This window comes from Onychomys torridus, chromosome 3 (genome assembly GCF_903995425.1).
Source record: "Onychomys torridus chromosome 3, mOncTor1.1, whole genome shotgun sequence".
Taxonomy (NCBI): domain Eukaryota; kingdom Metazoa; phylum Chordata; class Mammalia; order Rodentia; family Cricetidae; genus Onychomys; species Onychomys torridus.
Genome location: NC_050445.1, coordinates 40,973,430 through 40,988,720, shown reverse-complemented (window position 1 = coordinate 40,988,720; position 15,291 = coordinate 40,973,430).

The window sequence follows — 15,291 nt, the reverse complement described above, 5'->3', positions numbered from 1 at the left end:
CCCAAGCACCCAGCAGGTGCTGCAGTGAATGAGTGTATACTAGTCTCATGTGTTAATCTGTCTCTCTCTCTGATGGTTAAATATTTTCCCAAAGATAAAATCAGAACATGGGGACTGGAGATGTAGCTTAGAGGTAAAGTGAGGGCCTAGAATTGGAAAAAAATCAAAATAAACAAAGTGGAAAAGCTCCAAACATGGATTCATAGACGAATATTAAAGTATTAAGGAGTTTTGTGAAAACAGTAAACTTGTCCCCTGAAAGACCAAGGAACATGGCCTGTCCCAAGTTACTCCTTGAGAATACTGATACAAAGCTTCCCTTGTGGGCTTCTGTTTCCTCTGGTCCTTTGGAACGGAGCTTGAGGTCACTTCAGCCTTCCCAGAGAAGCCTCGGCCCCTACAAGCCCCTAGAGGATGTCACGTGGTGATCATTAATGCCACCTGTTCTTCCAACTCACTCTTCTGTAGCACAGATCTTAAAAGGTCTTATAATAAAATCAAACCTGAAGCCAGGTATTGGCATGAATGCTGGAAGATCAGAGAAGCAGAACAAGCCACAGTCACCTCACCTTGCCAATTCCTCAGCTGATCCTGTTTCCTCAGACTGGAAGCCTCTGAGTCCTCATGCAAATGGATCTCAGCTGAACTGCTGCTAAAAGCCTAAAAGCTTAACCAGCTCTAGTTCCTGGTTTTCACACCTTTTATATCTTTCTGCTTCCTGCTATCACTTCCTGGGATTAAAGGCGTGTGTCACCATGCCTGGCTATTTCCACTGTGGCTTTGAACTCAGAGATCCAGATGTATTTCTGCCTCCCAAGAGATAGGATTAAAGGTGTGTGTGCCACCATTTTCTGGCCTCTATGTCTATCTAGCAGCTGTTCTGTCCTCTGACCCCAGATAAGTTTATTAGGATGTACAATATATTGGGGGACACAATATATCACCACACTCTTCTTTCCCTCTCTTGACCCCTTTGTATCCAAGGCCGAGGCTTCCCTGGGAAGGCTGAAGTGACCTCAAGCTCCGTTCCAAAGGACCAGAGGAAACAGAAGCCCACAAGGGAAGCTTTGTATCCGTGTTTTTGCATGGCTGTGGGTATATGAGTGCATAAGCCGTATGTCTAGCCTGCACTCTACCACAATGAACAGGGTCTCGTGTAGCCCAGGCTGGCCTCAGACTTGATTTGTAGGTGGATCTGTTCTTGAATTCTGATTCTCCAGCCTCTAGCACCAAAGTGCTGGGATAATAGAGTATAGTAACACAGCCAGCCTTGTAATCTTAAGATTTCCACAGATGGGGCTGGGTAAGAGTAGTTTGCTCTTGCAGAGGACTGGGTTTGGATTCCAGCACCCACATGGTGGCTCACAACTATCCTTAATTTCAGTTCCAGGGAATCCAATGTCCTCTTCTGACATCCTTCAGCACCAGGCATACACATGCGACATATGCACTCATGCAAGCAAAACATTCATACACATAAAATAAAATTAATTAATTTTGTTATTGATGTAAAGTGATTTTAGACTTTTGAGCTTCTTCCACTCTTCAGAGTTCCTTCTCACCTTTCCTTAAAACAATCTACATTTGCTCTGTTCAAAGTAAATAAAGAAAGTGACTTTATAGTTAGGCATGGTGGCACGCACCTGTAATCCCAGATTGAAAGCCTGAGATTGCTGGAAGGTTGAGGCCAGCTGGAGCTATAGAGCAAAACCTTGTTTAAAAAACAACAACAAACAAACAAACAAAAACAAAAACCCTGGCCAGATGTAGTGGTGTATAACTCTAATCCCAGCCCCACCAGATGTGGAGGCAGTAGGCTCTCTGTGAGTTTTGTGAGTTCCAGGCCAGCCTGGTCCACTTAGCAAGTTCACACACACACACACACACACACACACACACACACAAAGAGAGAGAGAGAGAGAGAGAGAGAGAGAGAGAGAGAGAGAGAGAGAGAATTGTAAAACAAGACAGCCATTTCCATAGTGACAATGTCATCCTCATTAAGAAAAAACTGAAGAAAAACTGAGTTTCAGGAAGGGTCACCCAGGTCAGGCTATTTGAAAACCCCTACTTTCAACAACATACTGATACACTGAGAAATTCAGTACCTCTTGTAGGGATGGTGAGGGGCAGCAGGTAGTAAAAGTTGGTGACTCACACCTTTGCAAGCCCCTAGCTAGTTGCCCCAGTTCCGAGTCTACGGCTCCCCACCCCTGCTATCTGCTATCATCTTTTGAATCCCCAAGTGGACTTTTGGATACAAGAAAAACCAAACAAACACTGATCAATCAGCGCATGTCTGGCAGGTTGACTTCTTCTTAACGGAATAAATGGCAGTTAACGAATGTGTGTGTGTGTGTGTGTGTGTGTGTGTGTCTGTGTCTGTGTCTGTGGCTAGAGACATGGCTCAGCTGTTAAGAGTACTTAGAGAGGACCCAGGACCCAGGTTTGGTTCCTAGCACCCAACTGGTGGCTCATAACCACCCATAACTCTAGTTCCAGATAATCTGATAATCTTCTTCTGACCTTCAAGGGTACTAGGCATGGACATGGTGTACATACACACATATAGGCAAAATAGTCATATGCATACAATAAATAAATAAATTTAAATAATGTGTCAATTTTGCATGTCTTACTAATTCTAAATGAGTTATTACAATATGTAGTTTTTAAAAAACATTTGTATTATGTATAAGTGAGTCATATATCAATTTGAATGATAAGAATACAGCTTTATCGCCTAAGGGTAATGGTATCAAGCCTCTGGATCTGTAAACATCTGGGAAGATGGAAAGAAGCAGAGTCCTACAGGCTAAGTAGTTTGGGCTCCAGATGTCTCCCCGAGTCGTACCGATCCAACTTGACGAAGCTTCTGCAATCACAGCTGTAACCACCATTGGTCACCAGATGACTCCGGCATGTATCCCAAGCTCTGCAGGATACAGTCATTAAGATGGTTAGTCAAGTGTTAGGCCAGCCAAGACTGCTTCATTTGCTTGTTTGTGACAGGATCTTCCCATGTAGGCCAGGCTGGCCTCGAACTTGAAATCTCCCTGCCTCAACCTCTGCAATGCCAGGACTACAGCAGGTGCCATCACGCCCATGCCAGGCTTGGAGGTTCGTTTTAGATCCTTAATTCAAGAGGCAGGGTCCTTACAAAGACGACCCAGTGGAAGGGGTGGATCTTAGGGAAGGACTGTGAGGGAAACGAAAGTAAAGACAAGAAAGAGCTGGAAGGGGACGGATGAGTCCCATCCCACCACTTCATTAAGTCGGGCATGGTGGCTCATGCCTGTGATCCCAGCACTTCAGGGCTAAGGGCAGAGGATCAGAAACGCAAGGTTACCCTGGGATGCAAAGTGAGTTTGAGGCCAGTCAGGGCTATATGAGACGCAGACTAAAAAAAAAAAAGAAAAGAAAAAGAAAAAAATACACACACACACACACACACACACACACAATGTAAATAAAAGATCAGGATACTGGGTGAGCATACTGGCCTTGTCTGTAATCCCAATACTTGGGAAATAGGAACAAGAAATCAAAGAGTCAGCCGGGCAGTGGTGGCATACGCCTTTAACCCCAGCAGAGTCAGGTGAATCTTTGTGAATTTGAGTACAGCCTGGTCTACAAAGTGAGATCCAGGACAGACTCCAAAACTACACTGTAGAGAAACCCTGTCTCGAAAAAACAAAAAACCAACCAACCAACTAACCAACAAACAAACAAACAAAAAAAGAAATCAAAGACTCAAGGGAAATGTTGGGAAGTAAGGCCAAAATGAATGCTCCCCCATTTCTCATCTCATATCCCAAATTTCTCCTCCAAAATTGCTAGCTCTCTGTACTTCCACCTGTCCTGTGTTAAGAGCTCAGCTGCAGAACTGGATTAAGCCTGTTTTGGATGAGGAGGAGGCCGGGAGAGGGACAGCTGCACAGCTGGATGGGACAGACACACGTCCCCACTTGAGGAATAAGACAGACAAATCAGGAAGCTCACACAGGGCATTTCCCTGCTTTGAAAGCAGCAATGTGCTTTTACTGGGAAAGGGGTGGGCCATAAGCCCTCCTGTAGGACAAAATCCAGGGGAGAGACAGGACCAGGAAAGTAACCTTCTCTCCCGATCAGGCTCCTTTGTCTGTCTGACCACAGCAGGTCAAGGTGGCTCAGCTTCAAGAGCAGGCTGAGTACAAGCCTTGGGCTCTGATGATATTGACAGTTTTTCTGTCCTGTCTGGCACCTAAAAATATTCGTCCTTGGTCAATCGGGTGGTGTGACTTTGGGGACTAGCCCCTTTGGGATTGGTTATTGCACTTGGCTACTGGTTCCTTGACTTGTTTCTAGATATTGGAAAGATTTTGAATTTCTGTCTTTTCCTCTAAAGGGCCTCATAAATTAAGTCTCATCCCCAGGAGACATTCATGACTTTTCACAGTGCACCCCTTTTGTAGGAAGGTGTATTGGAGTTTGGGAATGAGAAAATGGGGACTTGCCTTCTTGTCTGGCTGAGAAAAGAGTAGAGATGCTCAGGAAATCCAGGGCTTTGAACACATGAGGTAAAAACTGTGCTACTGAGCTATAGCCCAGCCCAGGACCTAAATCTACCACAGGTGGTGGGCTATACTTGGTCTCAGGTGCAAAAACCACCAAGAGTCATATGCTATTGACTCAGAGACCTGAACCATGAGCTGTGAAAGCCATCTGACCTAGCCCAGACATTCCAGGACATAAGAAGTCACGAAGACAATGAGAATGTCAACAGCTCTGAACCATGATGGTACAAATGTTTGCAGTATACACACACCTGTCCTAACATACAAACTCGATTCTCCTGGGCTGGACGGAGCCATTGTCTGTCAAACAAAAGTTCATTATTTTGGAAAAGGCTCCCTCCCTGAGTTTCTAAAAAGCTGCCTTTTATTGTTGTTTTGTTTTGTTTGAGACAGAGTCTTACTGTCCTATTTACTCTCTCTCTGTAGCCCAGACTGACCTGGAGCTGTGTAGCCCAGGCTAACTTCTGCAGAGAAGTGTGAGTTTATTCCAAAAGCTAGAAGAAGAAAATTCCTCTGCATAAAACCACATACTGATATAATTTAATCAGTCAAATGGAGTGTTAGTCTACGTTTCTGCTCAGCCGAATTTTCAAGCTGGGATCTCCAGGCTTTGAAGAGACTTGCTTTGCTCAATGCTGCAGCCTGAGGGGTGGCTGAGTTAGAATTTGCAGACTTAGGTGGGAAGGGCAGGGTTAGTCTAGGTAAAAGGTTGCAGCTTGTCAGGATGTGCAAATTGAAATATCTGAAAAGACTCAATGGATTCCTGGTTGTCAGAGGCTAGGGAAGAGAGATGGGGGGTGAGGGGTGGGTGGTGGGTGGTGGGTGGTGGGTGGTGGTGGTGACATTAACAAGCGTGAGGTTTCTTTTGAGGAACGTGAAATGGTCTGAAAGAAACAACAGCTGAACAAATCTGTGACATTTAAAACCATTAAATTATACACAATTTAAAATGGTGAAATTTGGGATGGGGCTGCTGTCCATCAGTAAAGTGAGAAGAAACTGATCATCCGCAGAACGGACTGAGATAATATATTCTAAAATCCTAGCTGGGTGTGGTGGTGCACGCCTTTAATTCCAGCTTTCAAAAGGCAGAGGCAGGTAGGTCTCTGCGTGTTCAAGACTAGTCTGGTCTACCCAGTGAATTCCAGGCCAGCCAGAGATACATAGTGAAATAATAATTACTGTATAAAATAATAATTACTACTAGTAGTAATAACAAATTTCAAACCTCTCAGAGCAATCCTCCTCTTCTTTTTCTTCCCTTGCCTTTCCCCTTCTCTTCCTCCCCCTCCCCCTCCTCCTCAGTGCTGGAGATGGAACCCAGACCTTTGCACACACGGAGCAACTCACTCTACCCCTGTTGTCCATTCTCTAGCTCTGTGACAACTTTTAAGAGCAGTAAAAAGGCTCTCTAGATAAAGCATGCTCATCAGCCCAGAGACATAAACACTGAAGGACGTGACCAGGTGACACAAAAGGATCATGGATGGGAGACCTAAGAGCCAACGGAAATGTCACACAGCACTGTCTGCCTTTCAGGTTCCGGGGGAGGGGACGGAGAGACAGCACTTAGGAAGGTTATGGCACTTTCATTGAGGCTATCAATTAGGAAATGTCAACAGAGAGTCCTCTACTAAGCCAAGAATAAAGGGAGGTCAGTCAGGAAAGGAGGGAAAAAGAGTTGGGTGTTCTCCCCACACCCCCCAGCTGAGGGGGGTCTTGCACTTATGCATTGAGCTAAACCCCCAACCTGTCCTTTAATCTAAAAAATATTGTTGTCAGGCAGTGGTAGTGCACGCCTTTGATCCCAGCACCCGTGAGGCAGAGGCAGGCGGATCTCTGTGAGTTCGAAGCCAGTTTCAGGTCTTCAGAGCAAGTTTCAGGACAGGCGCCAAAGCTACACAGAGAAACCTGTCTCAAAAAAACATATATATATATAGTGTATGGTATGGGCGGGGCGTGCTACACTGTGGGTATGGAGGTCAGGGGACAATTTTCGGGTTGGTTCTCTCCTTCCACCTTTCTGTGAGTTCTGGGGATTGAATTCGGTTCCTCAAGCTTGTGGAGCGAGCACGTGACTGGCGTAGCCATCTCTCTGGTCTTCCCTCTTTGTGCTTCTCCCTGCAGCAGCTCCTGTCCTTCTTGGCTGGGTCAAGAGGTAGCAGGACAACCCTCCACCCTCCACTAGCCAACTTGGAGCAGAGTCACAGAGTTAGCCAGCTGGCAGGAGAAATGTCTGGGCATCTATCTGGGAGAGAGCTGCCAGCCAACTAGGAAAAGAGAGAATGTAGTCAAGTTCAAGCTTGTGGCAGCGCAGGACATACGTATGTGAAGAGGACACAGTGTGGTGATTATGAATGAAAACAGCACAGAAAACAGGAATCCCACTGCACTCCAATACTTCTTCCCAAGTCGTCCACCTCCCGGCTCTGACAGCAAGATGCTCGCGTTCTCCAGCAGTTCCACACCCACTTGCCAAGCAGGGTAGCGCACTCCAGGCCTGGCCCACTGGCAGATGCCTGGGCTCCCCCGTGCTCAGAGCTCACTGTGGGTGCCAAGGCAAAATGACGAGAGGAACGCTCCAGTTCTCACTTTGGTGATTTGGGGCAAGAAGCATATGAGAAGTCTACACATACGCTCACCTGTGGTTGCTGACTGGGTGTACCATGAGGCGGCTCACAGTGAGCTCTCTTCTATCTGCCCAGATTCTTTTGGCGCTCGGTACCTCCACAGAGGAGCTCCTCCACTGAGATGAAGAAATAGGACTCCTGAATTTCTCCTAAGCTGTTTGTTAATCTGTGGTTTTCAAACATCCATTAATTTCTTTTTCTTCTTTTTATAGTATCATCAATCTTCTGTAGCCTTGATTCAAGCAAGCTTGGATTGAAAATACAAAGATATTTTCTATAGTGAACATGTATGGGCTTCCTCCCACCCCATCCCCACTATTATTCTTTGTGAACATGTACGGGCTTCTTCTCAACCCCCTCCACCCTTATTCCCTAAAAGCAATACAGATAGTTACTATTACTACATAGTGCATTATATGATACAGGTACAATCTATGCGGAGGACAGGTCTCATAACCAATCTAAATGAAAATATTCAGAAGGACAAGTAAGCAAACGTCACATGCAAACCCCATGGCATTTTACATAAGGGACTTGAGAACCTGCAGTTTCTGGGAGCTGCAGAGTCTTGAAACCAGCTTCCCATTGATACCAGGAGGTGACAGCACCTTTCAGAGTAGAAGACCAGGAACTCAGGAGACTACAAGCTTGCCAAATCCATTCATTCTCATTTTCCAGCCTTTTGCCCAGCTGAGTATGGTGGCACATGCCCGTAATCTCATCTTTCAGGAAGCTGGAGCAGAAGTCCAAAGCCAATCTGGGCCACACAGTTCCAGGCCAGCTTGGGCTACAGAGGAAGACCCCATTTCCAAAACCAAACAACTAAAAAACGCTGGGCATAGTGGCTAATGCTTGTGATCCTGGCATTCCGGAAGCAGGAGGATCCTGAGTTCAAGGACAGCCTCAGACACATAGAAATCTTGCAGTCAGCCTGGGCCACACAGGGCTTCCCCTGTCTTGGGAGGAAAAGGAGAGAAGGAAGGAGTTGGAAGAAGTTGTTACTATGTTGAATTGCTTGCTTTCTTTTCTTTGTTTTGTTTGCTTTTTAGACAAGATCCAGTCGGCTGCCTTGAACTTCAACTCACAGCAGGCTTGCCTCTGAATCCTAAATGCTGGGATTACAGTGTGCACCACCATGTTCAACTTTGAATTTCAATTGTCTAATTGACAAGTAAGATTTTATAGATGCTGATTAATTATTAAACTTTAACTTTACTGCTATGAAGATTTTGAAGTCAGCCAGGCATAGTGGTCCACATCTGTAATCCTAGCATTTAGGAGATGGAGGCAGGAAGATTAGGAGTTCAAAGCCAGCCTCAGCTGCATGTGGGGCACATCATATAGCGCAGGCCGGATGAAGAAAGAAGGCACTCCCAAGATGAAATTTTTAAGGCCTATGTGGCAGCAGGAAGGTCCAGCCTCTTCTGATGGACTGAACCCCAAACAGCCAACAAAGGTGTATTTATTGAAAGTTACACAAAGTATTTCTTCATACCAAGGTTCCTAATCTTAATTTACATGTCTTACTGAATGAGAACATCACATGCCTCTGTGACTCTAGTCCTTTATTATGCATCAAGTACAATACACGATGATACAAGAGCCTCAGGTGTGCCTGAGGTGTCTTGTGGCCAAAGTTATGGGATGGCTGCAAAGCCCCTTTAGCAAAACAATCATTGTTTTCCACAAGGATTCTTCAAGGTCAAAGTACTTCTAAAAAACAGCTGTTCATTCTAAGTCTACCCTACAGAGTGATTCTGCTCAATTCCTACAACAGCTGCACCTTGAATTTGAGGCTAACTTGAGCTATATGAGACTGTTTTTGCGAACACAGAAGATAAAGTTCTGGGTTGGAGAGACGGCTCAGCAGCTGGGAACCCTGGCTGCTCTTCCAGAGGACAGGTCTGATTCTTAGCATCCTCTATCCACAACTCTAGCGCTGGAGGAACTCATGTCCCCTTCTGGCCTCTGAGGGTAACAGGCACACATGCGATGTACAGACATATATGCAGGTAAAACATCAATGCACATAAAATTAAAAAATTAAGTGGACAGATAGTAATTGAAAAAGACACCTCATGTTTGCCAGGCATGGTGGCACACACCTTTAACCTCAGTATTCAAGAGGCAGAGGCAGACAGGTGTCTAAGAGTTGGGTCAACCTGATTACACAGTGAGTTCGAGCTCAGCCAAGATACACAGTGAGATCCTGTCAAAAACAAACAAACAAAACCCCCTGTGGGAGTCTGTGGGAGTCCAGCTCCGACCTATTCCCACCTTTTGAAGGGTTCTAGGTAGAGGAGAAAGGAATGAGAAAATGATAGAAAGAGAGACCTAGCTGATGAGTGGAAAGACAGAAACACAGGATAGCTTTGGGAGGGCCTGGATCAATATCCAACAGCTTGCCCTTTATTGAAAAGGGCTTTTTATAATATGCCAAGGGGAGAGATGAAAGACCTCCCCCTTGCAAGATCAAAGCACACCATACAACCAAGTGCAGACCCTTCCAAACACCTAGTAAACACGTCCGAAGTCAAATCATCTCCTTACTGAGCCCTGCTGGGTAAAGCAAGCCCAGAATCTCTGACCCTAAGAAAGTTCTCACTAGGAAGCCTCTGTGGGCTCCCACAAACCCCACAATGCCAACTCCTGGGACTTGCTCAAATACATGTGCTTACACACACGACACAAAAGGAATCAAACAGATCCTTCTTTTATAATCTCAGTTTTTCCCCCAACAATATCTAACTATGTAGCCCAAATTGGCTTCAAATGCAAAATTCTCTTGCCTTGGCCTCCTGTGTACTAGGATGACTAGTGCAGTTTACATAAATTGCATTTTTATTTCTTTATTATGTGTGCATACATGTGTGTGTACAGGGCCACATGTGTGCCACAGTGGGCATGTGGGGGTCAGAAGGCAACTTTTAGGGAAACAGTTCTTTCTTTCCACCATGTATATTCCAAGGACTGAATACAGGTCATGGCTTTGTGACGTCACGTTATCTGCTGGAGCCATTTCCCCAGATCCTGGGGTGGTTTTTAAACCCTAGACTCCCTCCTGCACTGCACTGTTCACCAATATCGCCAATGGATCTGGGGAGCAGGGGCCTATCATGCCAGGAGGTGCCCCGGACTCCACAGCACGCTGCCCTGATGAAGAAATTGAGGCCTGGGAGAGTGACTTGCCTCAGCCTTGTGCTTAGCTGCAAAAGAACCAGCTTCGGGATTGAGGCTACTGACCCGGATCGGCTGGAGAAGTCACTGCTGTGTTGGGGCCAATCTTTCAGTGATTCCTCGGGATCCTCTTTCCTCTGGTTCTCCACCTTCCTCTCACTCCTGCTAACATCTCACTGTTTCATGCAGTGCAGGGAAAACAGCACATGAGTTTAGATGGAAAAACTAGGTCAAGACCAAGGCAGGCACAAGGGTGGAGCGCAGTAGTAGAATGTCTGCCCTGCTTGTACAAGGCCTTGGTCCAGTACCCAGAACATGACGGGGGTGGGGGGTGGGGGTGGGGGGGTGAGGGGGGGTGGAGGGGGGGTGGAATAAAGAGCTCAGACAGTAAAGTTACAAAATACTAGTAAACTCTTTTTTCTGAGATTATAGCTATAACAAATACCAGGGGGGAAAATTTTAGAAGATAAATTGTCATCTTATGACCCAGAGAGGAACACTGTTAAGATGTATAACAAATACCAATAAAGCTGGGTGTACTGGTTCTCACCTATAGCTCCAGAGCTTGGGAGGCTGATACAAGATTGATATGAATTCAAGGCCAGGTTACACTATATGGTGAGTTTCAGGCAGGTCTGGACTGTAGAGTGAGATTCTGTCTTACAAAAACATAAACAACAACAACAAAAACTGTAATAACATGACCCCACCTAAGGCTCCTATCAATAATGGAGAGGAGGCCTGAACTGGCCTTCCCCTGTAATCAGATTGGTGACTACCCTCTTTGCCATCAAAGAGCCTTCATCCGGTACCTGACAGAAGCAGATGCAGAGATCCACAGCCAAGCATGGGGCCGAGCTCTAGGAGTCCAGTTGTAGAGAGGGTGGAGGGATTATATGGACAAGGGGGCGTCAAGATCATGATGGGAAAACCCACAGAGACAGCTGACCAGAGCTCAGGGACTCTGCACGGCCAGCTAGGGAGCCAGCATGGGACTGACCTAGGCCCTCTGCATCTGGGTGACAGTTATGTAGCTTGGTCTTTTGTGGAGCCCCTAGCAGTGAGACCAGGACCTGTCACTGATGCATGAGCTGGCTCTTTGGAATCTATTCCCTATGGTGGAATTCCTTGGTTCAACCTTGATGCAGGGGGGAAGAGCTTGATCCTGCTTCAACTTGACATGCCATGCTTTGTGGATTCCCAAGGGAGACCTTATCCCATCTGAATGGAAAGGAAGGAGGACTAGATGCGGAGGGGAGGGAAGAAGGGAAGTCGGGGACGGAATGGGAAGAGAGGAGGGAGCAGAAACTGGCTGGTGTGTAAAATAAAGAAAAACCGTAATAGCAACAACAAAATCCACACCAAAACAAAACAAACACTGACTTCAGCAGCTGTCCTGTTATTTCCAAAAATTTATGAAAATCTCACTGATGCAAAATGATTCATTCAGCAAATATATAAGCACCTGCTATATGCCCAGCATTGTTCTGGTTTAGGTATGGAGCAATTTCCAGAACAATCCAAATCCTCATTCTCACAGAGCTACAGTCTTGTGGGAGAAAATAATTGGCAAATAAATGTGAGATGATGGTGTTGGGCACTGTGAGGACAAAGTGAGGCCAAGTAGGGGAGATACAGGAGGTTTCTGGTGCTGACACATAAGGGCTGTTTAGGAAGGCTACTGTGAGAAGTGACATCGAGGGTGCAGAAGTGAGGGAACCAATCATCCATCCACTCACCTATCCAGTATTGATTGAACATGTCTGACACTGAGGATCCAGCAGTGAGCAGAAGACCTTACATTCTGGATCACACACTTCTTTTCTGGGCAGAAACTGCTGGGGTGTGTGTGTGTGTGTGTGCTTTGCTTTGCTTTGTTTTGTTTTTTTCAACTTTTATTTTCTTCCTTCCTTTTTTCCTTCCTTCCCTGGCCCCTGCCCATCCAGTTCTGGCTAAGTAGCTGGAGTAGGCCCCAAACTCTCCACGCTGTCTCAGCCTCATCAGTGGTAGGATTAGGATGTGACTCAGCACACCTGAGCTTCACAGCCAGCTTCACCTGACAGACTGCCTCAGTCTCTCAGGTTGCAAGGGCAACAGGAGTGTGCTCAGCTGAAACTTTATTGTCCTACTGGAGGGTCTGAAAACTGAAAATCTCAGGATAGGGAGCAAGAAGGAGATCTAGCCTTTGTATTCTTTTTTTTTCTTCTTCTTCTTCTTTTTTAGGAGACAGGGTCTCTATATAGTTTTGACTATCCTGGAACTCTTTACGTAGAACAGGCTGGCCTCAAACTCACAGAGGTCAACCTGCCTCTACCTCCCAAATGATGGGATTAAAAGCCACTGATCTTGGCAAGTGTTTTAATTTGAAGACACACAAAAAAAATCTAAAGTGAATAGCTACTTTCCTCCTAAATGAAATGACTAGCTCAATGTTATCTGTTCCCTGAGGCCTCCCCCATGCCCACTGTGAAATACCATGTGGTAGTTACTTCCTGTTTACTGTAATAAGGCAGCCTGACAGAAGCCATTGTGAAACCGAGTGCAGTAGTTACTCTTCTATCAGTATAATAACGTATCCTGGCAAAGGCAACTTGGAAGGGTTTATTTTGGTGTAGAATTTGAGGTTATCAGTCCATCAGGGCGGGGTGGGAAAGGCTGGCAGCAGCCCCACGAGGCAGCAGGTAACACTGCATGGATGCTGGTCCTTGGTTCTCTTTTCTTCCAGTCCAGGACCCCCACTATGGTTAACTTAGTCCACAAATACCCTTACAGACTTTCCCAGGAGTTGTTTCCATGGTGACTCTAAATCCCACCAAGCTGATAATCAGGATTAACCAAGACAGAAGGCTCCAGTAACCTAGGCTGGCTTTGAGCTCATATATAGTTGAAGCTGACATCCAACTGACCCTCTGGCCTCACCTCGCCAATGCTAGTGTTGTAGACATTCAACAACACACCAGTTTCCTGTTCCCATCTTAAATGTTTACCAGGGTTTTCTAAGTTCATCTTATTTTTACTTTCCCACACTAATCATTATTATTAGAAATAGTTTTGACTCTCCCTAATTTATTTAGATAGACCCATGTGTTTTCTAAACATTTGACCACTTTCTTTTGGCAGCTCATTTCCTTTTGACCTTACTTTTCTTCTCAAATCAGAAGTTTCCTTTGTAAAGGCCTGTGGTGGCTCTCTGTGTTTGTTTATCTGAAGATGTCCTTAACTTATTCTCTTTTAAAGACAAATAATGTTCTTGTGGGTGGCCTACACCTGTAATCACAACATTTGGGAGGCTGAAGAAGAGATGGAGAGTTTAAAGCCAGCAAGACCCTGACTCAAAAGTTAAAAATCTGACTTTATTCAGACATAATCCAGGCAACAAAGTTCACTTTCTGATGTGTGTAATAAGATACTGTATCTCCCAAGTTGCTTTCAAATTTGTTATATATCTGAAAAATGACCCTGAAAATTTGACCCTCCAACTCTTAAGTGTTGGAATTACAGACATGCACCATCACACTCAATTTATACAGTGCTGGACTCGACCGTGCTAGGCAAACACCGTACCAATAAAGCTACATTCCCAGTATAAATTTCATATTTTAAATGAAGTGTATAATTCAGTGGTTTCGAGTGCATTCACAGATTTGTGCAACTATCACCACTAATTTCAGAACATTTTATCACCCACCAGAAAAAGAAACCTCATGCTGGCTATAGTGCCCCCCAACACTCAGGGGCCAGAGGAGAGAGATCTCCAGGCTAGCCTAATGTATATTTTATATAGTAAGACCTTTTATCAAAGACCTCCCTCCTTTTAGTGTGGTGACCACTAATTTATGTTGTCTCTTCAGATTTTTGCATTTGTCTATTCTGACATGTCACCTAAATGGAATCATACACATCTTTTAAATTATTTTATGTGTATGAATGTTTCATCTGCATTTGTATGACTGTTGACTACATGTGTGCAGGGCCTGGTGAGGCCAGACACTGCTACTTGTGGATGCTAGGGACTGAGCCTGAGTTTGATGAAGAGCAGCCAGTGCTCTTAACTGCTGAGCCACCTCTCCAGCTTCCAGTCTGCTTTCTTTCAATTAGCATGTTTTCACGTTTCATCGACATTATGGCACATACCAGTGGTTTTTGTTTTGCGTTATTTATTCATTTTAGTTCCCAAATGCTGGGATTATGGATGGTTTACGTGGAGACCTTTACCTTTATGGATAAACTAAGCCCTTTACATCCCCAGCTCGGTCCCATACTTACCTTTTCTTAACAACATACTGTAGAGACTGTGAAAGTGTGTACAGACTGCCTTTTCTTTTCCTGGCTTATGGCAATCCCCGTATGAATGCCCTATGATTTATATAACCAGCTGTTACTGGTGGGCTTTCTCAGTCCTTCCCAACTGGGCACAGTACTGTGATAACTCCATTCTCCACTCTCCACAGGTGGGATTACCTGAGGTATAATTCCCAACTGGAATTCTGGGTAAAGAGGCACAGATACTGTAAACGATGAACCAAAATTGATGTGGGTTGCTCAGTTGATTCCATGGACTTGTGTCGGCCGGCCGGCCAGCAGGTCTCTCTTCTTCCGGGCATCCCCGCCCCCTCCGTAACAGACCAGACGTCCTGGAAAGTGGGGGAAAGGTCACGGCGGGAGATTGCTGCCTCCCTTCAACTGTTTAGCTTAGAGGTGAGGGCTTCTCCCCCAGACCTGGTTCTTGCCCTGGTACACTGACTCGGCGATCCTCGAGATCGAGGGACCCCGATCCCTGCCTTCGACCACAGTCCATTCTTCACCCCCAGAAGGCATAGGAGCCAGCCACCACCTTCCATGTGTGGATATTCAGTGTTAGAACTATCCGTAGTTCTAGGGGGCCCTTCCCGCTCTCGATCTCCCCAGGAATCTTTTCTGAGATTCCC